Below are 23652 nucleotides of genomic sequence, written 5' to 3'. Positions count from 1 at the left end.
AAAATCTTTTATGGAATAATTGTCACTTACTTTAAAGGTTACTTAACTCGGTAAAATGTTTGAGGCACTTAAAATATCGACAGACATTCCTTTTTTTTTTTTTTTTTTTTTTTTTTTTTTTTTTTTTGTGAGATGGAAATCGACAGACATTCTCTTGCATATGCATAAAAACATGTACATGTTTTCCTGAGTTTCACTGTGGTTTTGTTGTGCGGTTGTGCCAGCCTTATTAAAAGATTGATACCTATTTGATCTAAATAATAAACTTACATGAACTGCTTTTCTACCTCATCTCATAGAAACAGTGAGATTTACATCTTACAATAAGAATTATTGGATCAATAAAATAATGAGTAAATACTCCAGAAAGGAGCAATAGAACTAAGCTATTATGCATTGTAGTGGCGATATATGTACAGATGATGATACATGTCAAGTATTAAAGATGGCAAGACTTGAAATTTTCACTCCTGCAAACTGCCTAAACACAAGGATTAACTCGCCATCAGTTGAAGAAGGTGCTGATCTGACTTGTTAGCTGCCTTTGATAGCTATGCGTGTTGAAAAGGCATTTGCAAGCTAATTTCTGACATCGATTGAATGATGAAGCGGGCTTGATGTCGCAGTGTCTCCTCCATTCATGACCACTGTCAGTACCATTGTAGGCTTGGTTTGGTGCGGCAAAATTAACCTGAATTTTCATCCAAGCTCATTTGCCGCACTTCAACGTAAGAGAGGATTTTGATGCTCTGAACACAGCTGATGAACATGAACTCCCTGAATGAACAGGAGCGAAGAATGAATCTCCTGGGAAATTATAATTACAAGCAAGATGAGTATAACCAAAACAACCAACACTTACTCCCAAGGATCATCCCCAAGAAGCAATATATCATTTTCGTTATCTACATAAACAAGCTTCTATCAGTTCTTTGTGGCTCCTCTAACTGTCCCTCAATTCCAAACATACATGCCAGAGCATGCCTTAGTTCTTCATAGTCTTTGTAATGAGTGACATCTATAGTTCTTCCCACGGAGCCTCGTTTTTCTGTATTCAGTGAGCTTGGTAACTCATGTTCTATCTGAAATTCAGATTTATGTTGAAGCTCTTGAGAATGATGAAGTACCGAATCCTCTGCTTTTATGGCTTGCCCTTGTTGTTTCCTAGTCAGGAAGTTTGCAGGGGAGATCTGGAAACTATTTGCAGGAGAGATCGAGCATGAAGGAACGTCCTCATCTGTTGGACCAGAAACGGATTTGACAGTAATTGGGGTTTTGTGCTCGTCTTGGAGTGTGTTAACAGGATATTAAGTTCTGCGGATAAAATTGAAGACCTTGTGATAGCAAGTTCAGTTGCTGGTGAAACTCTGGTTCCAAGCTAGAGTTTAGAGGTGATAACAGCTGGGGCTGCTGTTGCAGTATCTGAAGACACTGTAGTTGCAGCTGCTGCTCGAGAAGGTTCTGCTGTGATGATGGCTTTTCTTGTGGCTTCCGCATTAAGTTTTGCCTCAACTTTTCTAGTGGATCTTGTTTCAATACCGTCTGTTGCTGCTGGGATTTATACAAGAGATTAGATTAATGCTGTTCAACTTGCTGCTGAAGTGGCAAAGATGTACAAGAATTTCTATTGCCGGGACCATTTTGCTTTGCTAGGCTATTAGCAGTTTGTAGTTGTTGCTGCTGAAGCTGAGAGCACATTGCTGTTTGATGTAAACTTTGATTTGGAGTCTGGCTTGAGACCACACCATGATTTACAGGTAGTGAATTCATGGTCAATTGTTGTTGTTGTTGTTGTTGTTGCTGCTGCTGCTGCACTGGCTGATGAGGCTGAGGCTACAGTAGGCCTACTGTAGAGTGTAACAATTTCTGGTGCTGAGGCCACACAAAAGAAGGCTTCTGGATTTGCCTATCTTGCTGATTTAATTGATTCACTTTGTTGAAATGGAGAGCTGGTGCAGCAAATGTAGGTGACTGAAAGTTCAACAACTTAGAATGGTCATCTGTGCCAAAGTTACCGAGCAAGGCATTCGAAAGTAACCCTCACTGTGAAGCTGGCAGATGATTGCCCTGTTGCCTGCACCAATCCTTCAATTGCCAACCTTCGCCAATTAGAGCCAAAATCTTCTTGACACATCCAAATGAGGATCTGGGCATACGTCCAAGTTTAAAATTACCGTAAGGACCTAACGGAACCATCAAAACTCTAATCCGAAGTCGAATACCCAAAAGTCGAACTCGCTTTACTCTTTTAACTTAAAGCTTCTAAAATAAAAATCATTCCTCCATATCGATCCCGAACCACTTGAAAACCAAAATCGGCGATACATGCAAGTCCTAATACACCATGTGAAGCTACTCATGATCTCAAACTACCAAACTGAATATAAATGCTCAAAAAAAACTGGTCAAGTAGTTTACATTTTCCCTCACTTAAATATACGTTTGTCCTCGAACGTGCCAAGAGTCATTCCAAGGCCATCAAATCACTATATAACCTCACCATACACATACCCATGGGTGATCCCTTGTCACTCCTAATCTATTTAAGTCCGACAACAGAATCTAACTGAATATCCTTTCTTCGAACTTAGTCCATAAATCTTAGAACCTAATCCCAACATCCAAAATTCATCATAAGAACTGAATATCGCATCCATGCACTGTATAAGTCTGAACAAGCTGTATCAAGCCATAACCATTACCCAAGATATAATGACATGATATACCGCATAACTCTGACGCTCATAGCAATAACGTCTGACTACAATAGCTGCTTAATAACAAACTCAGTACTTGTAACAAACCTCATATCAAATAAACGTTGTCCTAAACCTTCGTACACTACCAGTAATGAAAGTAACACGCATAAACTCGTAACCACTCATCATATCAACAATTCATGGAGCTCTCGCTCGACCAGAACCATAGCGAAATTCTAAGCTGTCTAGTAACATTATTCTTCCTAACCTACCTTAATCAAATTCAATGTCAGTCATTACAAGTCCAATAACCTCATCTCATCCAATGCAAGCTGCTCGACCGACACGCCACACCAGCAGTACATCGAGCCACATATTGTGCTATCCGTGCACCAAAAAGGGCAACAACTCAAATGTACTCAATGATGGAAAGAGAATCAAATGAGAGAAGTCCTTGCAAGCTCAAAAAATATCACCAGAAAGAGCAATGCTATGAACCCATCACACAAAGGAGAAATAAAACACACGAAATAAACACAAAGTATTGTATCCCAACATAACTCCGATGCGATGCGTGACCCAATCCGAACACTGGTCCACATAGAATACCCCGAGCCATGATGCTCACAATCACAACCACTTGTGTACTAATAGAAAGCATGCCAAGAGCATGACCATAACCATCAAGAAGCGGATAACTCAATATACCACTGACAAAAAGACCACAACCAAGGCATAATCCACCATTTAACACCCCAAGAGGTGTCTCGCTCGGATTTTACCCTAAGGCCCAAATAAAACTGCATCATGTGGGTAAAATATTCAACAGTCTCACAACCCATCGTAGCATAGAAGAGTAACACACATAATATATCAGAACACGAATAAGATCAACTCTAACCGATGATAAATCCTTCAATAATAGCTTTGCTGAGTAAACGAATCCGAACCTATCTAAAGGACAAGCGGAATCAACATATAAGGTGATTATCAAGAACCTTAAAAGAAGCTAGAAGTTGCTAAAGGCAAATGGCCCGAAGAGCTACCGGGTGTACTATGTGCATACCGGACAATGGCGAAGTCGAGCACTAGATAAACACATTTCTCTATCGTATGTGGCGCGGAAGCTCTGATACCGGTGGAAGTAAGGGAACCAACTGTAAGGTTTTCCCAATCAAATGAAGAAGCAAACAATGAAGTGTTGCTGGTGATGCTGGACTTGCTAGACGAACCAGGGACTTGGCATATGTGAGGATGGTGGCTTAGAATCAAAGGATGGAAAGATATTATAATCGCAGGACCAATCTCTGTTAATTCAAAGTAGGAGACTTGGTTTTGAGGAAAGTGACTCAGAACATCGGGGAAGTCAACGTCGGGAAGCTAGGACCAACATGGGGAGGCCCTTACCGGGTTTTAGATATCACCGGTAAAGGGTCGTACGAGTTGAAAAATCAAGATGGAGTCAAATTGCGCAGCAATTCGAACGTGACCCACCTCAAAAGGTATTACTGCTGATGGATCCTATCAATATTGAAAGTATGTGCTACACTCATTTTTCCTTCGTCCAATTTTTGTCCCAATCAAGTTTTCTGGCAAGGTTTTTAACGAGGCAGCAACAAAAAGCATATTACGCAAGGGAGTGACATCGGCAAAGGAAAGACCTTTAAATATCAAGTCACAGAATTTCACATCGATGGTGAACGGCTATGTGGTGGTTAAATAATCCTTGGCTCGGTGGCAAGCTTTGCCTTCCATCACTGAAAAAGGATTATTTAACCTTTTAAAAATTATTTTCACCGATGAAGCAAGACTTCTAGTGTTCCAGTTCGCATACTTCGCATTAGAAATAAGTGGTACAAGTTAGCCACATGTATTGGCGGTTTTTACTATAGCAAATGAGTGCTTATGTAGTTTTAAAATAGAAGGAATAAAATAATGTCCTTTTATTTTTATCTTATTTCTTGTCTAAATGATGACTTAATTTTATCATTTGAAAGTTAACAAAAACTTCAAATGCTTGTGCCAGAATAAATAGGAGACGTCCTCTTCAAGAGCACCGTAAACATAAGAGGACCCTCTCTTATGAAACCTTCATAGTAAAGGGTTGATTGCAGAAGAATTTAATCAAAAGCTTTCGAATGAAAATATACCTTATGCTTTAATCAGTTAAACACAAAAGAAATATATTTTGCACAACACTTAAGCAAAAATTCTTTCTTTATTTATCAAAGTGCCAAACTCAGTGAAAAGTTTGGCATAATTACAAAGTACAAAAAAAAGAAGAAAAGAAGCGGAAAAAAAACTATGCATCATTGCCACCGGAACCCAAAGGGAAAGAGGGATCTGCCTTTCCCCCGGTGGAGGAAGGTGGATCAGCTACTAGTTTGGGGCTTTCATCTTCATCTTCCTCAATATCCCCTTCCATCCCCGAATACTCATAACTAGTACTCGAGGAGTCAGTTGCAGCGGGCCAAGCTGGAAGGCGTTCATGAGCAGACAACTCCAGTTCTCGGGCCTGGGCAATACAATCATCTATATTAGCGATCCCCACTTGGACTCTTCCAAGGTTTTCCTCCTCAAAAAATATATAGCATAAGTCTTCTAAAAAATGAGGGAATCCTTTTGGTCTTGGAGCTTTACTTGTTGCCTATCAATTATGGCTTGAAGGCCGTCCCTTTCGGATCTCATGGCACTAAGGCGAGAATCAAGCTCAACATTTGTAGTTGAGTGAATCTGGTTTTGATCCATGGTCCTCTTGAGCCTCTTCTCCATCGTGGCCCTCTTCTCCTCAGCATCATTAGCCTGCTCGGTTTTGGAGCTTAAGTCTACCTTCAAATTATTTATTTGCTCCTCGAAGGTAGACTCACGCTCGGCAACAGCAAGCACAGCATCATAGAGCTCAACCAACGTAGCCTTAGCCTATTGAAGTTATTCGTGTAGTTGAGTGGCTTCTTCGATGTGGGCCATTTACCTTGTTCGCTATGCTGCAACTGGGCCTCAAGCTCGCCCATCTCAGTAGCTTTTGCCTCCAACACCGGGAGGTACACAGCAAGTTGGTTCCTTTCGGCCAATAGTTAATCCCGCTCGAAAGCGAGTCCTTGCTTATCAGGATCAATCTTTGCAGGCCTTCGGAAATGAGAAAGTTGGCCTGTAAGAAACGAATATCAAAGTTAGTATTTCCTTTGAAGCAGGTAAATGGAAAAGAAGTTATAAGAAAACAAGTAAGGTACCATTTCCGCGTTTTTCATGGCATTGTTTAACAAACATTCTCCCGAAAGGGAGCGCAGTTTCTTCCAATCTTTTTCTGAAGCCAGCGGCTTTAGGTAGTTCGCAAGCTCCACCGGCTTGGACAAAAAGATAGCACTCCTTCGAAATCGAAAGAGTAGCAATTCTCCTCTCCGAGGATCTGGGGAAGGGGGTGAATAATTTTGCCCCAAATTCCCATGGTCGGGAGATCGAGGAGGAGAAGCACCCCCTTCTCGATCATCTGTTGCCGGTGGAGGAGATGCAATTGGTGCTGGTGGAGAAGGAGCAGCTGGTGTCGAGGGGCGTGAAATTATTGGTGTGGAAGGATGAGTAGCAGCTATGGCAAGGCAGTGCTGATTATTATTTTCTCGGTGGTCGAAGGTAGAAGAGGCCCAGGTTCCGAACTCCTTAGGCCAGAGACAGCAATGGGAACTAGTAAGTGAGAATCGGCATTATCCACCAGGTCCATCTTGCCCCAAAGTACTTGGGTTTCTTCTGCGGTCTGTTTTTGAAGCTCTCCCAACTGAGTATCCTGTTGAGCTGATGAAGATATTTTTCTCCTCTGAAGAGGAGCCACTTCATCACTGGTTTCACTGTCATCCACAACAACCACTGTGGCTGGCTCGATCGTTATTTTCTTTATTTTCTTATTTTGAGTCCCAACCGAGGAAGAACCTCTTCGGCATCAGCTAAAACGTCGACCTCGCAATAGGTGATAGAACCTTACGGAAGTCCTGAATCAAGTAAAAATGGAGTTAGCAACGCTTTCATGATGTTAATGTTCGTACATAGATGAAAGAAAGAAGGACTCCGTTTACCATGATTTTTGGCCTTCCACTCGTATTTGAGGGCCATTTCCTTCCACCGACGGAATTCTGGTGTTGTGATTTTCAGAATTTTCTGAACCCACTGGTCCAGGCCTTGAACCCATGGTGGTTCTCATCGGGTAGCTCGAACAAACGAAACAAGAAGATCAGCAACAACGGAAAATAATCTTTTCACGAAGGAAGGAAATGAATATATCAAAAACTTACGAAAATGATTCCACGACTCAAGAAAAATGGAGTTGTGGCCAGGATGATGTTCCTGGTAGCGGTGATGACGAATTGCTCCATCCACCCGCGATCATTGTCATCATCCACACTGGTGAGAAGATCATGGTGGCCATATTTGCTGAAGTGGATTACTCCCCCACAGAAAATTTTAGGAGAGTAAATATTCATCATGTGTGTAAGGGATAGAGTTTTCCCGATCTCTGTGCATAGCTGGCGAAGGCAAGCTACCGTTTTCCATATTGATGGGCCTACTTGTGTTAAGTAGATATGGTACCGATGTCAAATCTCCAAAATAATAGAGCCGAGCCCTTCATTCGACCCTAGGGAGAATGGACATAAGGTAAAGGGATACGTATAGACATACGTAAAACCCTTCTTGGTGAAGCTAACCCGTTCTATCATATCCGAGGCAAGGATCTTAAGATTGGGGCAGTTGCAGTCCTCCTTCACAGTGGGGATACTAGAAGGACGAATGGAGGAGGGATACCTACTAACAGCCCAAGTCCGTGAAGACGCATAAGTGGCCTTCTCTTGGAAGTCATTAGCAGTACTGAGATATTTTGGTATGATAGTGCTTATAGTGGGAGGTTCAGAAATGACATCAGCTTCCTTGTCCTTGTATTTCTTTGGCCCTCCGCCTAAGAGAAGACCAGCGTTTTCGAATAGTGCAGTGAAAGAAGCCATTGTAATAAAGGGCTTGTAAAAATTTTTGTTAAGAGAGTTGGAGAAGAAGGAAAATTTTCTAAGCAAATGTAGAGTGAGTGCAGAGAAGAAGAAAGAGTTATGAAAACTTTGGAAGTAAAGAAGTAAAATAATGAGTAGAAGTGAAGTTATAGACGGCAAAAATTGTGGTCATGATTACCTCGAAAACCGACGAAAATATTTGTTGAATCGTAGGGCAACACGTGTTCGGGGTATTAAATGCGAGAAGACGTGTATCCTTTCAAGCATCAGAAACTGCTCAGGAACTTTCCTGCTAAGAAAGGAATCTTCACCAACTTCCCGATAACACAAAGATATATCAACGGAAAGCAGAGAGACTATCTGTGTGGGGTAAAACTGGTTCATGATAAATGGTCAAATGGTAGCATGAGTGGAACCAAAAATAGATAAAAATCAAGTCAAGTAATGACCAATACCGGATACAACAAATTCAACCGACATCGGGTAAATCCCGAGGGGAGCATGGTCAACAGGAGAAGATCAAGTACTTGCCATCGGATAGCATTCAATCGGAGAATATTCTGTAACATTAAATGAGCGACCCTCACAGAAAATATTTGCATTCATGGCCTAACGTTACATGCTCATTAATGGCTCTTTTATTATCATTTACCAGTAGCTTGATCCTAGGATCTTGTTTTCTTAGGTAAAGCTATAAAGAGTAGGCTCAACAATCATTGTAAGACACGAAAATTCTTTGCAAACATATGTTGTATTTTACTTTTGCTCTCAATTAAACAATTTACTTGTTCTTTATTATTTGCTTTAACTTTTGTCCTCGGAGACATTGCGCTCGGAATCAGGCTTGTCATCTTCCTCAATTTCAATTGCTAAATCTCATTTTTCATCTTATTTCTTTATTATTTTTGGATCAAATCAGTTCGCATGTCTATAAACCACGTAACGAATTTAATTGTATCGTTTTACGGATAAACACACATGTGCTTAAGACATAAACCAAGAGGACTTCGGAGGATGACTATAACCTCTCATGAGCTCAAACTGAATATATCTGATAATGAAATGACGTCTTTTAGAATTGTAAACTTTCAGATACGATAAGATTTATAGAGAGAATATTAGATTAAACAAGGCACTATTTTGAACCTACTGCAAACATAATAGACCATTTTTCTCATTCATCGAAACTTGATTAACGTTAATGACACACTCGTTGGTGCTCTTTTTCTTTCCGAAAAATTTTATTTTGTGTCTCACACAACTGACAAAAAAAGGCCTCACAATTGTGTGGGTCCCAGATTTTTGTGGACCCAAATGTGTAAGATATGAATCCACAAATATGTGATATTAAAAAAGGCCTCATATAACTAGTGTAAGTTGTACCTACGCGAACAGAACCTTTTCCCTATTATTCCATTATCATTTATTGGATTGTGACCTAAGACATAAAACTCATAAAATACTCGAAAGTAACATTTTTTTTTTCCGAAAATAGGGACAAATGGTCATGATGTACAAATAACACCCAAAATTTAAGATCACATCACATCATATAATATAAAACTCTACATATGGTAAACATCACATCAAACAAATATATGTCACCAGTTCATAATTCGAGGTGTTTGATCCCCTCTCTCTCTCTTGGTTGGATATTCGCATATCTATATGAGATTCACTTTTACTATACTATTTGTTAAACATTTTTAGTCAAACTAGTTGCCATCGATCATTATTGTAGTATTAGGAAAAAGACAGTAGCATGATTGCTGAGGAGTGTTGAATATTTTAGTAGGTACATTGATGCCAAGTTTAAGCACACGATTGTTGAAACAGGCTCTGGAATTTAATTATATTACTTAGAAAATATGTAGAATCTTTCTGATTGGTCCGAAAGGTCAGGGTTATTATGTCTCGATTTTGTTGATTTAGGTGTAAAATCAAGTCAAATTATATAAATTTGATCTGTAATTTTTCTGTACAACAACAATAATTATGCCTCGATCTCTAACTCAAGTTAAGTTAATTATACAATCTAATCATCACTAATCATGTCCTTCCACTTAAACTCATTGTTGGGATCGAAATAACATGGTGCATGCGGAAACTAACAATACAAAGTTTGGTGGACGATAAATCAGACTACAAAAGAAAAATATACTAAACTAAGCATAATAGTTTATAATGGTTTGGTCAATTGATCTAAATATGATAAAACTAATATAAAAGAAGAAAAACTATCGAGAGAAAAATCTCCCCCTAAACAAAACTCTTTAATGACTACATTGTGGATATTTTTTTTCGTTTGTGCTCTTGTAAGAAGCAGAGATCCTTAATTTATAGATGTGCAAAACTTGTCTTCCAAGAAAAGGATAAGACATATTAAGGATTTTTTAATCCTTTTAGAAGTCTTTTTCCATTACTTCAAGAAAGAGAGTCCTAATAGATTAGAAATTCAGGGCAAAATCCTAACACTCATCTCAGCTAACATTATACAACAAAAAAATGAAAATAAAAAGTACTACGGGTACTTCTCCATATATTCTAGAAAGAATTACGCTTTTAATCACTTGGCACAGCAGCCCAACTAAAAATGGCCCAGGTTTGAAGCCTTTACCCGGTTTGGCCCAGGTTGTATATATCTTGAAAGAAACTTTTCAGTCTTTAGCCCATTATTAAAGACATACTTCTAGGGTTTTTTTCTTTTCTTCTTTCTTCTTTCCTAGCATACTCAATCTCTCTTCACTCGCCTCTCTCTTCCTTCTCCCTAAAATTACAGAATTTTTTTGTACACACTCGTGATAATCCTCGCTGCTATGTCAATTAAATTTCGATTTTTGAGTTAATTTACAAAAAGAGGTTAAGGAACCAAAATAAAATTTGGCATATCAGTCCAAAAACTATCAGATCTTGCCTAAAAGAGCATCTCCGGCGACCTCGTCTCATATTTTCTTATTTCTCTTAGTTTTTGTTTCATCCTTTGCTACTGGTGAAGCCCAGATTTGAATTCCAAGACCTCGCCGGAAAAATTCAACACCAGCAACCACCGAAAACTGTAATGTGGTGATGGACAGAAGGTGTTTTCTAGTGTAAACTTGTATAGGTAGTGTTTATACAAAATTATACAATATTGTATAAATATGTATAAGTATGTATATATGCGTACAATGTTGTATAAATTAGATATACTTTTAATGTACAAGTGTGTATATACATTGTACGTGTATAGTAGGCATCCATGGATGTTTGACACTTTCTTCTTTTCTTCTTCTTTGTCTTTTTTTTCTGATATACATTATTAGAAATTGCATATACAAGTTTATACAAAGTTATACATCATTATACATGTAATGCACATGTGTAGTTAAATCTAACATTAAAATTTATATGTTCAATCTATGTATAAATCGACTTTTCTTGTTGATTTATTTGCAAAATCATGAACGTGCAATAATTTTTTTAATTTTTATTTTTTATTTATGCTATTTAGAACTTGGAAAAAAAGAAAACTTAAGATTTTCAAGTTGCATTATATATGAATTTGAATTTTTTGTAGCTGGTATAGGAATATATACAAACTTGGGGAAGAAGAATAAAAAATCACCGAATTTTCGTGCTTGAAGATCTGCAGAATAAAAAAAGAAAGAAAAAAATGCTTATTTTTCAAACGTTGGCTTATTGTTAATGGGCTACAGATTTGCAAAAGTTGTAACTGGGTTATTCTGTTGCAATATATGTAGGTGGACTGTATTTTTGTGTAATTCTCCCTATATTCTACTACAGTACATAAATTTAATTTCTTACATAACTAAAAGACTCCTAAAAAAACGTAGGAGCTAAAATAAACCTACCTACATGATTTAAACGAGTTTTTAGCCAAAATTATCCCGTATCTTTAGGGGGAATATTGTCCTTCGTATATAATCTGAGCACCTTTCGTCCTTTAAGTTTGCAAGATTTGAGCAGAAATAGTCTTAGTAACAAAAGTAACCTAACGGCTCCAACAAACTAACGGTTGTGAGGTGCACCTAACATGAGTAAAAAGAACCCAACCTGTTTCTTCTCCAATTATTTTCTTGCCCAGTTCGTTATTTCCCTCAAATTCAAGGAATCCTAACTAGAAATTACTTGTATGTGTTCAAGAAATATGTTGCTGTGAACTTTTCCTTTAGCTTTATGTTTGGTGATTGAGAACTTACCCGGTTCATATTTTCTCATCTTTGTGTTCATTGAGGTTACCTTCTTCATAAACAAATAGTAGTAAAATGTTAACAACGGCTGAAGCTTGATTTTTTAACGTCTGTTAATTTTAATAAGGAACACGGTACTTGCGATTCGAAAGGGCGTGCTCCATTAGCTTTTCCTTTCTTGATGAAGGGACTCTATGTTGTTGAGATTATTACGCTTAAGCCTATTATAGTTAAAACAAAAAAAATCTCACTCTCGATCATCAGAGAAAGAACTAGAGTTTGAAAAATTAGTCTTCAAAAACTCTTCATATTTCCCCCTTTTTTTTCTTGAAAGTTGAAACATTTCAAATCGATTGTGTTTTTGTGGGATCTTTTTCTTTTACTTTTTCCTTTCCAACGTTTTGCAGTTTGTAACACATAGGTAAAAAGATAGTGTTCGTGTTAGTGCATTTTAATATTAAAATTATAATATTAAAGGGTATTATTTCTTGTGAGATAGTGGTTATAAATTGGCAAGAAAGTGATCATTACTTTGGTGTAACTCATGAAACCACTAATGCCATGATCTACCACTAATTACCCACTAAAGACTAATTTTTTAACCACCAAGCCATGATCTACTATTTTATTATCCCACTATCTTATTGTTTATTTCAAGGAAGAGATTCTACACCTATAAATTGTAGTGTTTCTTCTTTGTGTTGTGAATGAGAAAAGTGTTATGGTGTACATGAAAAAGGTGTGGTTGGTATTGTGAAAAAGAGACTTAAGAGAAGGAGAAAATATAAATATCCAACTTATTCACTACCAAAGAGAATATTATTCTTGTTGAAGGTGTTTATTTTGGTGGAGCTTTGGACTCAACAACTTATCCAGAGTTTGTTCGCATCATACGACATTGTCGGGCTGTTGTATCCTCGAGGGGACAAGTCAAGAGTATTACTGCTGGACCGGTGAAGATGCTACCGCAGTGGGCTTGAATCTCCTTAAAGAGAGCGAGATATCCACGCCTCAGCCTGAAAAATATTTATTTAATTTTCTTCATCTTATTTTTCAACTGTAATTTCACCAACAATTTTAAGGAGATTCACTTTTTTTATGCAGTTGAAAAAAAACGGATATCAAGATACAGGTTCACTCTCTTTAGGAGATTGAAAGGTAAAAAAAAATTATATGGTTAACTCAAGCGGAGCAAAAGGTAAAAAAAAATTATCTTATATTTTTATGAGTATGTGATTATATTATTTATAATTTTGAATTTTCATATTCTAGAAATAGTGGAGGTAAATAATGATAAAAAAATTCTTGCATGAAAATTTTGAATATTCATGCATGAGGGAAAATTGATTAAATAAAAAATGTGATGAGTGCATCTATCATAAGTCTTGGAATAATTCACATGTAATTATTTGCCTATATATTGATGATTGATTAATATTTGGCTTTAACATGAATGTTATTGGAGAAAGTAATGCTTAGTAGCCATTTTGATGAAAGATTTGGGTGAGACAAATTTCAGTCTTGGAATAAAAATTACTAGAACATGTGATGGAATTTTTCTTGACCGGTCACATTATGTTGAAAAAATTTTTGGAAAAATATAATTTTATTGAGTGCAAGCATGTTGTAACCCCTTTTGATTCAGGTGTTCACTTATTTCCTGTAGAAAGTGACAATGATGTGATAAATCAAAAGGAATATGCTAGCTTAATCGGAAGCTTGAGATATGTGACTGATTGTACTCGGCCTGATATTGCATACGTAGTAGGAGTACTTAGCAGGTTTACAAGTGAGCCAGGTAGTGAACTTTGGCATGCCATAACAAGAGTTATGAGGTATTTACTTGATACAAAAATCGATGGCTTATTTTATAAAAAATATCCTGCTGTACTCGAAGGCTTTTCTGATGCAGATTGGAACACTTTATCTGGTGATTCCTGTTCTACTACAGGTTATATTTTTACTTTGGAAGGTGGTGCTATTCGTTGGAAATCGAAAAAGCAAACAATAATTGCTAACTCTACTATGGAGGCTGAGCTAATTGCTTTAGCTTCAGCTAGTGAGGAAGCGAATTGGTTGAGAGATTTATTATTTCAAATTCCTTATTTTGAAAAACCAATTCCTCCTATTTTGATTCATTGTGATAGAACTGCTGCAATTAGTAGAATACAAAACCATTATTACAACGGTAAATTCATACCTATAAGGAGAAAACATATACTATGAGATCATATTTGACAAGTGGTACCATTAATATTGATTATGCTAAATCTTGTGATAATCTTGCAGATCCACTGACTAAGGCCTTAGCAAGAGAAAGGGTCTGAAATACATCGAGGGGGATGGGATTTAAGCCCATAAGCTCATAAGTCATATATGAGGAAACCCAACCTGGGGACTAGAGATCCTATAACCAGGTTCAATGGGAAGAACGAATCATATGATGGCTTGGTTTGAAATGCACTATTTTTTATTATTCCATCCCTATGGTGTGAGTGCATTTATCCAGTAATGATTTGCGAGGTTGAGTTTTATTAACTCTTAATGAAAATCTGTATCTCGTATGAGTGGGGTGTTAGAGTTACAGGAGCACCCTTGACAGATTTCACCTATGTGAGTGTGGAAGTAGGCCGCTTCATATGAGAATTGGGTTTGTTCTCAAAAACACTCATGAAAACCGGGATAGCACAAGGTCGTAATGTGCTGGCTAATAAAGCCCATGTCAACACCTTGATTATTATGTGTAAGCAGTGATACTTTATTTCCCTAAAGCAGTCATAGTTCAAGTCTGAGACCACTACTGACTCTGGAGTAGAGTTCGTTGTTTTACTAAGTGGAGGTTCAATGCAGAGCACACCTTCATTATGCATAATAGTCTCCCTTCAACTGGTAAACTCTATTTTAATATTAAAATGAGTGGGGGAATGTTGGTGTTAGTGCATTTTAATATTAAAATTATGATATTAAAGTGCATTATTTCTTGTAAGGTAGTGGTTATAAATTGTCAAGAAAGTGGTCATTACTTTGGTTTAACTCATGAAACCACTAATGCCATGATCTACCACTAATTACCCACTTAAGATTAATTTTGTAACCACCAACCCATGTTCTATTATTTTATTATCCCAATATCTTATTATTTATTTCAAGGAAGAGATTCTACACCTATAAATTGTGATGTTTCTTCTTTGTGTTGTGAATGAGAAAAGTGTTATGGTGTACATGAAAAAGGTGTGGTTGGTATTGTGAAAAAGAGAGTTAAGAGAAGGAGAAAATCTAAGTCTCCAACTTATTCTCTACAAAAGAGAATATTATTCTTGTTAAAGGGAAGATGTTTATTTTGGTGGAGCTTTGGACTCAACAACTTATCCAGAGTTTGTTCGCGTCATACGACATTGTCGGGCTGTTGTATCCTGGAGGGGACAGGTCAAGAGTATTACTGCTGGACCGGTAAAGATGCTACCGCAGTGGGCTTGAATCTCCTTAAAGAGAGCGAGAAATCCGCGCCTCAGCCTGAAGAATATTTTATTTATTTTTCTTCATCTTATTTTTCAACTGTAATTACTTGTAATTTCACCAACAGATAGAATCGTTCATTTTTATTTTGTTTCTTCTTCTGCGTCTTTCACAAATGAAGCCAGTTTTTTTAATTTTTCCATTATTTTCGACCAACAGTGCAACATCATGGTTTATTATAAAAAGAAAAGATAGTTTCAAGGGAAAATAACGAACAAGGGGAAGAAGGTGAATCGAAGAAGGAGAAACAACATAGGTTTCTTTAAACCCATGTCAACCACATCTATGTGAATGCTCCGTTAGTTTGAAGGGTTTCTGTTAGCAAGACTAAATCTGCTCAAATTATACAAACTTGGAGGATGAAATATGCTCAAGCTTATATTTGAAGGACAATATTAGAGCTATTCCTAAAGATAAGGGACAATTTTGACTAAAAACTTTGATTTAAACATACTCTCATCTTATTGTTATCACCTATAAATGTCTTTTCCTTCTACATGAATTTTAATTAAGAGATTGCTTTCCTCCACGTTAACACCTTCAATTATTATGATTTCACACCTACAAATTAGTGTATCTTAAAATCGACAAAAGACATGACCAAACTATCTCAAGAGTATTTTGATAATTTAGATTTTGAAACTAAACCGGAACACACATTACTATTGTGTTGTATTCCAATCCTTACTATTACTGTAAAGGATCTTCCCTCTTTTCTATGTCTTGACTCTAGGCAACCTATGGAGTTATTTCCTACAGCTGCTAGCTAGCCAGAAGCTCTTCAAACCCTTCTCTTTTTTCTCGCGCTGCTTGTCCAATAGCCCCGTCAAGTCCCTCAATATGAAGTTTGTTGTACTAATCAGATGGCACAATGCACCAATGCGATCCACACATGAATTGATAGAGTTGTCCCACTTTTGACCCAATACACCTCATATCTATCCCGTATTGAGCCCGAAAATGCGGTGCTCTTATATTTGAGGACCTTCCTTGTCCTTTCATCTCAATGTGCGACTGTAGGCGATCTCCAAGTCCCCTTTTCTTCAGCTGCTCGTTGGCAAGAAGCTAGTCAGACTCTCTTTGCCAAACAGCTCTGTCCATCAAGGTAATTGTCTCACGTTCCAAATCTGTGATGACACCTAACCCAACCCGCTAGGCGAACCAACACATATAATTAACAATAACGAGACAATATAAAAGATGTTCAACTGTCTAATATATATAAATGCGGAAATAAGTCTAAAACCAACCTGAAAGTGTGAAGTATAACATCAACCTCGAAAAAATGATAGTACGAGTCATGAGCAACTAAACAAAATACAACATAGTCCCAAAGTACAAAATAGTATTTGGAATAAGAAATAGTTGAGGAGGTAAAGGGAGACTGTAACAACCCAACTGATTATTTTGAGTTCTAACATCATGTTCTTTGATTTGAGACTTTCAATTAGGTTCACTTGGTGATTTATAACTTGCGGGTATGGTTGGTTCGGCTCCTGAGAGGTTCGAAAATAATTTGGAATACTTAGTTCCTAACTAGTGGCCTTAAGTTAAGAGAGTTGACCAAAGTTAACATTTTTAGTAAACGGACTCAGAATCATGAGTTCCTATAGGTTCGTATGATGATTTTGAACTTGTACGCATATTCATTTTAGAACCCAAGAGGTTCGAGTGTGATTCGGCACTATTGTGAGAAAGTTGGAACTGAAAGTTTTCTTAAAGTTCTTAAGTTTGATTTGCACCTTGATTCTTAGTTGTGATATTATCATATGTGTTTTAGGCGTTTGGACAAGTCCATATAGGGTATTTGAACTTCTCGGGATGGATTGGAGGGAACCCGAAGGGCTCGGGCCAGTTTCGAGGCATTTGAGATTTGGGTCGTGACAGAGACATCATAAGCTGCGAATCCAAGCACAACATCTTACGAGAAAATCTCCAAATCATGCTCCTAAGCTCCTCCTGAACTTCGCTAGAACCAATGCCATAATTTGCACAAAATATGCAGAAGTATAATATGAATATTAAAAATAACGAGTACTCAATAATTATCAAGTCTAACATTGATTAAGCAGCAGCGAGGTTTGCCAAAAATGATGCGCAATTTTCATAACTTGAGTAGTTCATAATCAATAGAAACACAGGGATATAATCAAGAAACAATGGATACATATAATAAAGTATACAGTTAAAGAGAACAATAGCTAGCATGCTTTTCAGATAAAGTGATCAAAGCATAAATCAATGCACCAAATCTGCATAAGAAAATGATATGCAAGAAATGACATTAATACGAATGTGTCTACATGATTTTCGAATGTCTACTCATGATAAAGACTCAAACTTTATATTATCATATGCCATCCATGTATACTATAAACTTGCACACATATGGCCCAAGGTAAAATGCATGATCACGAGACTCCATATGGATGGATCCAAATCTATGCGCCATATCAAATATTAATGTCTCAGTGTCAGTAATTAATCCGCACGGAATATCCTACCGTGCCATAATTAGCTCACCGCACAAAATGTCCCGTCATACAAATCCTTAATCCATATTCAAGAGAACCATATATAGGGATGTATGCACATGTACATGAGATAAGAATTTGTGATACATATGGACAATAGAGATAAACATATAGAAATGTATGCATGTGCATAAAGTATGACTACAACTACAACATATAATCTAACACAAAAATAGTCCATCATGCCTAAATAAAGAATCAGAATCTTAGACATGATTTCTAGCATGAATAATTATGCTTAAGTGGTCATACAAATAAATAAAACATATTACAAAAAAACGTATTAAACAACACATAAAGAAGCCTAAAATCTACTCCATGCATGAAACAATCTTGGCGTCCGTATATACGCTCGTCATCTCGTATTATACATCACCTCCTAATAGGTAGCATGTAGCACATAAGTTTATTTTAGAAAATATTCTATCAAGTCAAGGTTAGTCATGATACTTACCTTCTCCGAAGTAGGCTTTAACCTTCCAAAATTCCTTTTCCTTTATCTTCGGCCGCCAAACATCCACAATCTCGCCAAAACGTACTCAAGAAAGTCAAATAAAGCCATAGAAGTTAATTCGAAATGATAAAACTTCGATCTTTAATAAAATCTTAAAAATTAACAAAAAGTAAAACCGGGCCCACATACTTAAAATTCGGAACCACGTCCAAATCTTGATGACACATAACCTCCCGAGTTCAAATATCTATATATATATATATTCTGTTTCAAAATTTGACTCCAAATCGGAGTTCAAAACCATAAATATACTCCATCCGTTCCAATTTATGTGAACCTGTTTGACTGGGCACGGAGTTTAAGAAAAAATAAAGACTTGTAATTTGTGGTCCTAAATAAGTCAAAAAGGGGCCCAGAGTATTTGTGTGGTTATAAAAGCTTCTAATTAAGGGTAGAATTATAAGTTTAAGCTAAATTGTTACCAAATTTAGAAAAAGGTCATTCTTTTTGGAACGGACCAAAAAGGAAATAGGTTCACATAAACTGGAACAGAGGAAGTAATTTTTTTAACTATGAAAAAAAACCATAATTTTTACTCTCTAATTCATTATTTTAAATGAAAAATCAATGGGTATTCAATATCTATGATCAAGCTAAAGTTATATTTACTAACCCTCAAGTTTTGGTGAAAATCTCCACCAAATTTACATTTGTCAGCTATCCAAAACTCAGCAGATGATGAAAGTGAACAATCCTCGGCAAATTTGCTTTTCATGATTGCAACCTGAGGCATGCACAAGCTGGAAACTACCCTTCGCGGTCACGAAGACCTCCATTGCAACCACAATGAACAAATCTCCCCTGCCTAATTTCTTCTTTGCAATCCCGAGTCATGATTTCGCGATCGCAATGCACTGTTGTGCATCAGAAAATTTGCTTGTGCATTTTGCTCCAAAATGCTGCAAAACCACCCCAAAACTCATACAAGCCCTTCGGGATCCCTCCAAACCATCTCGAGTAGTTCATATTTCCTATACGAACTTGTCCAAGTAGTCAAAAAATGCACGTAACTATTACAACAAAGAATCAAGATCCAAACTAGCTTATGAACTCTCTTAAGTTCTTCAAGTTCGAACTTTCACAAGAAACATCCAAATCACATCCGAGCCCGTCGGGTGCTGAATTGAACACATGTAGAGCCCAAAATCATCTCCTCAAAATAGATCCCAAAAGGGGCCACCCAAGTGAAAATGAGAGAAAAATGAGCCAACTCCCAAATTAAAACAACTCTGACCAGGCCCGACCTTCTCCGCGAACGCGGCCTGACCCCCGCGTTCGGAAAGAGCAACCTGCTCCAGCTCCAAAACTCCTCTTCGTAAACACGAGACAAGGCTCGCGAACGCGATGCTTCACCAATCCATCTCTTTGCGGTCGCGACCTCTCCACCGCGAATGCGAAAGCCAAGCTTCCAGGCCTGGCTACTTCCCCTACACGAACACGATCCTCTATCGCGAACGCGATGCACATCCGCCCACACATTTGCGAACGCGGGACTTTATCGCAAACGTGGGACTTCATCGCGAACGCGATGAACAAAATCCTCCAGCTCAAATCCTTCTTCGCGAACGCGAGCACCCCCTACGTGTTTGCGATGAAAAAAACCAGAACCAGCAACAGCAACAGCAAAACATAGTGAAATGATCCGAAACTACCCTGAAACTCACTGAACGCTCCCGGGACCCCGTCCAATCACACCAACAAGTCTCAATACCTTATCCGAACTTATCTAAAAGGCTTGAAACTCCACGAATAACATCAAAATCACGAATCGGCGATCAAAATCCATCTTTCAACTTTCAAACATTCAAACTTCGACGAATGCGTCTGAATCATATCTAAACATTATGGAACGATGCCAAACTTTACATACAAGTCATAAATCGTAATATGAATCTATTACAAGGCTCGGAATCCCAAATGGACATCAATAACATCATCAAAGTACATTTAAAATCAAACTTAGGAAATTCAAAAAATTTCAAAATGCCAACTTTCCACAATAAGCGCTGAAATGCTCCGGACCACCCGATACTCAACCCAAACATACGCCCAAGTTTGAAATTATCACACAAACTTAGTGGAACCTTCAAATCCCGATTCTAAGGTCGTTTACTACAAATTCAAACCATGATCAACTCTTCCAACTTAAAGCTTACAACAACAAACAACAACAAAAAACCGTTCTTAATTTTCCTTTCGAGTCAGCTCGGAGCTTCACGAAATTCATTTCTGACCACATGTACATGTCATAATACATAAGTGAAGCTATTCAAGGCCTCAAACCACTAATCGACAAGCTAGAGCTCAAAACAACCGGTCGGGTCGTTACAATAATGTTTCAATCTTTAATACAATTTAAAATGTCAATAAAGAGTCAACTTGGACCGACATGGTCAAAATTAAAATTACGCCCAAATCCTAGTGAGCCATAACTTCTTGAGTCCAAATATCAGGGTTCTAAACCACGAAATACAATTTTTAAGGTTTTGACCACAACCCTAATTTCTACTCTTTAATTCCATGTTTTGGATGCAAACATCAATGGGTATTCATGATCCATGAGCTAATTAAAGTTAGATTTGCTTACCCTCAAGTTTTGGGTGAAAATATCCTTCAAAAACTTTCACAACCCGGAATTCCCACCGTCGGGATCGTGTTGGCGCCTAATATTTCACTTGCTAGGCAAGCCAACGTTAGAATATTTTATCCATTTTTAACATTTTAAATTAATTAATGAGAAAGAACCGAAATAACTGCAATAATCCAAAGTAAAAATGAGGAAGCTAAAACAACCAAGCGACTGATATAACCCTGGATCCGGTGTCACGAGTGCACAAGCTACTAGAATAGTACAAACAAGGGTCTGAAATAAACATAAAGCTGTCTGAAAAGAAAGTACACAGCCAAATAAAAAGGAAGGGGACTCTAGGAGCTGCTGGCGCTGAGCAGCTGTACCTCAAGTCTCTACAAGCTGTCCAATCCGAGCACGCTAATAACTGCCGCTGGGACCGACTCCAAAATCTGCACAAGAAGTGCAGAGTGTAGTATGAGTACAACCAACCCCATGTACTCTGTAAGTGTCGAGCCTAACCTCGACGAAGTAGTGATGAGGCTAAGGCAGGTCACTCATACTACAACTTGTACGCAGTATATAATAAATACACAGAAGGAAATACGGAACGAGATAAGACAGTCTACTGAAGATAATAGTTACAGCCTCAAGAAATAAGTCAGTGACGTTCAGAATTACCAATCCTTAGAGATTTAAATGAAAATACCGAAAACCAGCACAGCTCAAGGAAATAGAAACATATAGGTTGTTGTGGCGTGCAACCTGATCCCGCCGTACAACACAGAATCTTCCCTTATTTCACCGTAACAAGATCAACAACAATAAATAATATATATATATATATATATATATATATATATATATATATATATATATATATATATATGTCGCGGCACGCAACCCGATACCACCGTATAACAATATCAATATCATAATTCACCCTTATTTTACCGTATCAATCCATTCTTATTTACCTATTTCGGCGTGCAACCCGATCTCACCATATCAGTACAAGTTCACCCTTATTCTACCATATCAATCCACCCTTATTTCACTTATTGTGCCGTGCAACCCGATCCCACCACATCAGTACCAAATACTCAATGAGTACAGTCAAATCAATAATTCAAATCAAAAAAATGTCTACGATCAATGAATACAACGCTGAACCAGAAAGGAAACCTTCCATAATAAGGGAATTCGCATAAGTAATGCTACACAACATGATGTGTCCAGTAAATGATAATTAGAAGGTATGAGTAAGTCAATTAAAGCAAATAGCAGGGAATCATGAAACAATAAAAAGATCTAGTATCATTAACAGAATAGAACACTGATTAATAGGTAGCAAATAAGCATGGAAGGCATTTAGAGCATATAACAGTTAAAACAAGGAAAGAGATAATTAAGGGAAGTGGAAAATCAAGGAAAAACAACTAATTTGGTGGCGTATAAGCACTCTTCACGTTGCATATACGCCACAACACATGAAATTTACATGGCACATGATCCGAGGATCCATAATTCCCTCAAGTCAAGGTTAAGCTCAACACTTACCTAACTTCGTAGTCAATTCGGAGCTTTACCGGGGCCTTTCCCCTAAAATCCGCCTTCAAACCACTCGTATCTAACCACAATTGACTCAATAATATCAAATATTGCTAAAGGAATCAATTACAATGTATAGATTTAGGATTTCCAAACTTTTCCCCCAAAAGTCAAAATTTTACCTCGGGCCCGCTTGGTCAAAACCTAAAATTCGGACCAAAACCCGATTACCCATTCACCCCCAATCCCAGTTATGTAATTTGTTTCGAAATGTGACCTCAATTTAAGGTCTAAATTCCAATTTTACAAAAATATCTAATTCTACCCAAACCCTCAATTTCTACCATGAAAATCCTAGATTTTAGGTGGAAATCTTATGAAATGCAACGGGTAATTGAAAGAAAGTAGGTTAGAATCACTTACCAATAAATTAGGGAACAAAACTCTTGGAAATATCGCCTTTAGGGTTCTATAGTTTTGAAATTTTGAAAGAATGGATAAAATACCGTTTTGGGGATTGTTTTAATCATTGGCATCAGGTATTCATCGTGTTCACGTGAAACCTGACGCATTCGCGAAGAGTAGAGCCTTAATGGCCTAGGCGGTCGCGAGAGGTTACATGCGTTCGTGAAGGTTTAGCCCTCATAACCTCTGCGTTCCCGAGACTGGACTCGCGTTCGCGTAGTGTAACCTCAAGTCCCCAGCCCAGCCTAGCTAACGCTATGCGTTCACGTGTGACTCGCCGCGTTTGCGTAGAGCAGGCACCCCAATGTTCGGCATTTGCGTAGTATAAAATTCCCCCCCCCCCCCAGCCCAGATCCCCTTCGCTATCGATAGAAAGGCTTTACAATCGCGATCGCGAAGCAAAACGCACCAGATGCAGCTGAAGCACAAAAACCAGATTTTTTTCTAAGTTTAAACCATCCGTAGCCTATCTGAAATTCACACGAGCCCTTGGGGCTCTAAACCAGTTACGCACACAAGTCCAAAAACCTCATACGAACTCGCTCATGCGATCAAAACACCGAAATAACGCCTAGAACTACAAATCAGACACGAAATCAAATGAAAATTTCAAGAAAACTTTAAAACTT

General features: G+C 37.7%; 1 pseudogene; it reads right to left on the bottom strand.

The window, feature by feature from the left end:
* Nucleotides 1–408: 408 nt before the first annotated feature.
* On the bottom strand, nt 409–2196 carry LOC109210712 (annotated as a pseudogene).
* Between the last annotated feature and the right edge of the window lie 21456 nt (nt 2197–23652).

This window comes from Nicotiana attenuata, unplaced genomic scaffold, assembly GCF_001879085.1.
Source record: "Nicotiana attenuata strain UT unplaced genomic scaffold, NIATTr2, whole genome shotgun sequence".
NCBI classification, from domain to species: domain Eukaryota; kingdom Viridiplantae; phylum Streptophyta; class Magnoliopsida; order Solanales; family Solanaceae; genus Nicotiana; species Nicotiana attenuata.
Note: the sequence above shows the minus strand (reverse complement) of the source record. Positions and strands in the feature narration are given on the sequence as shown.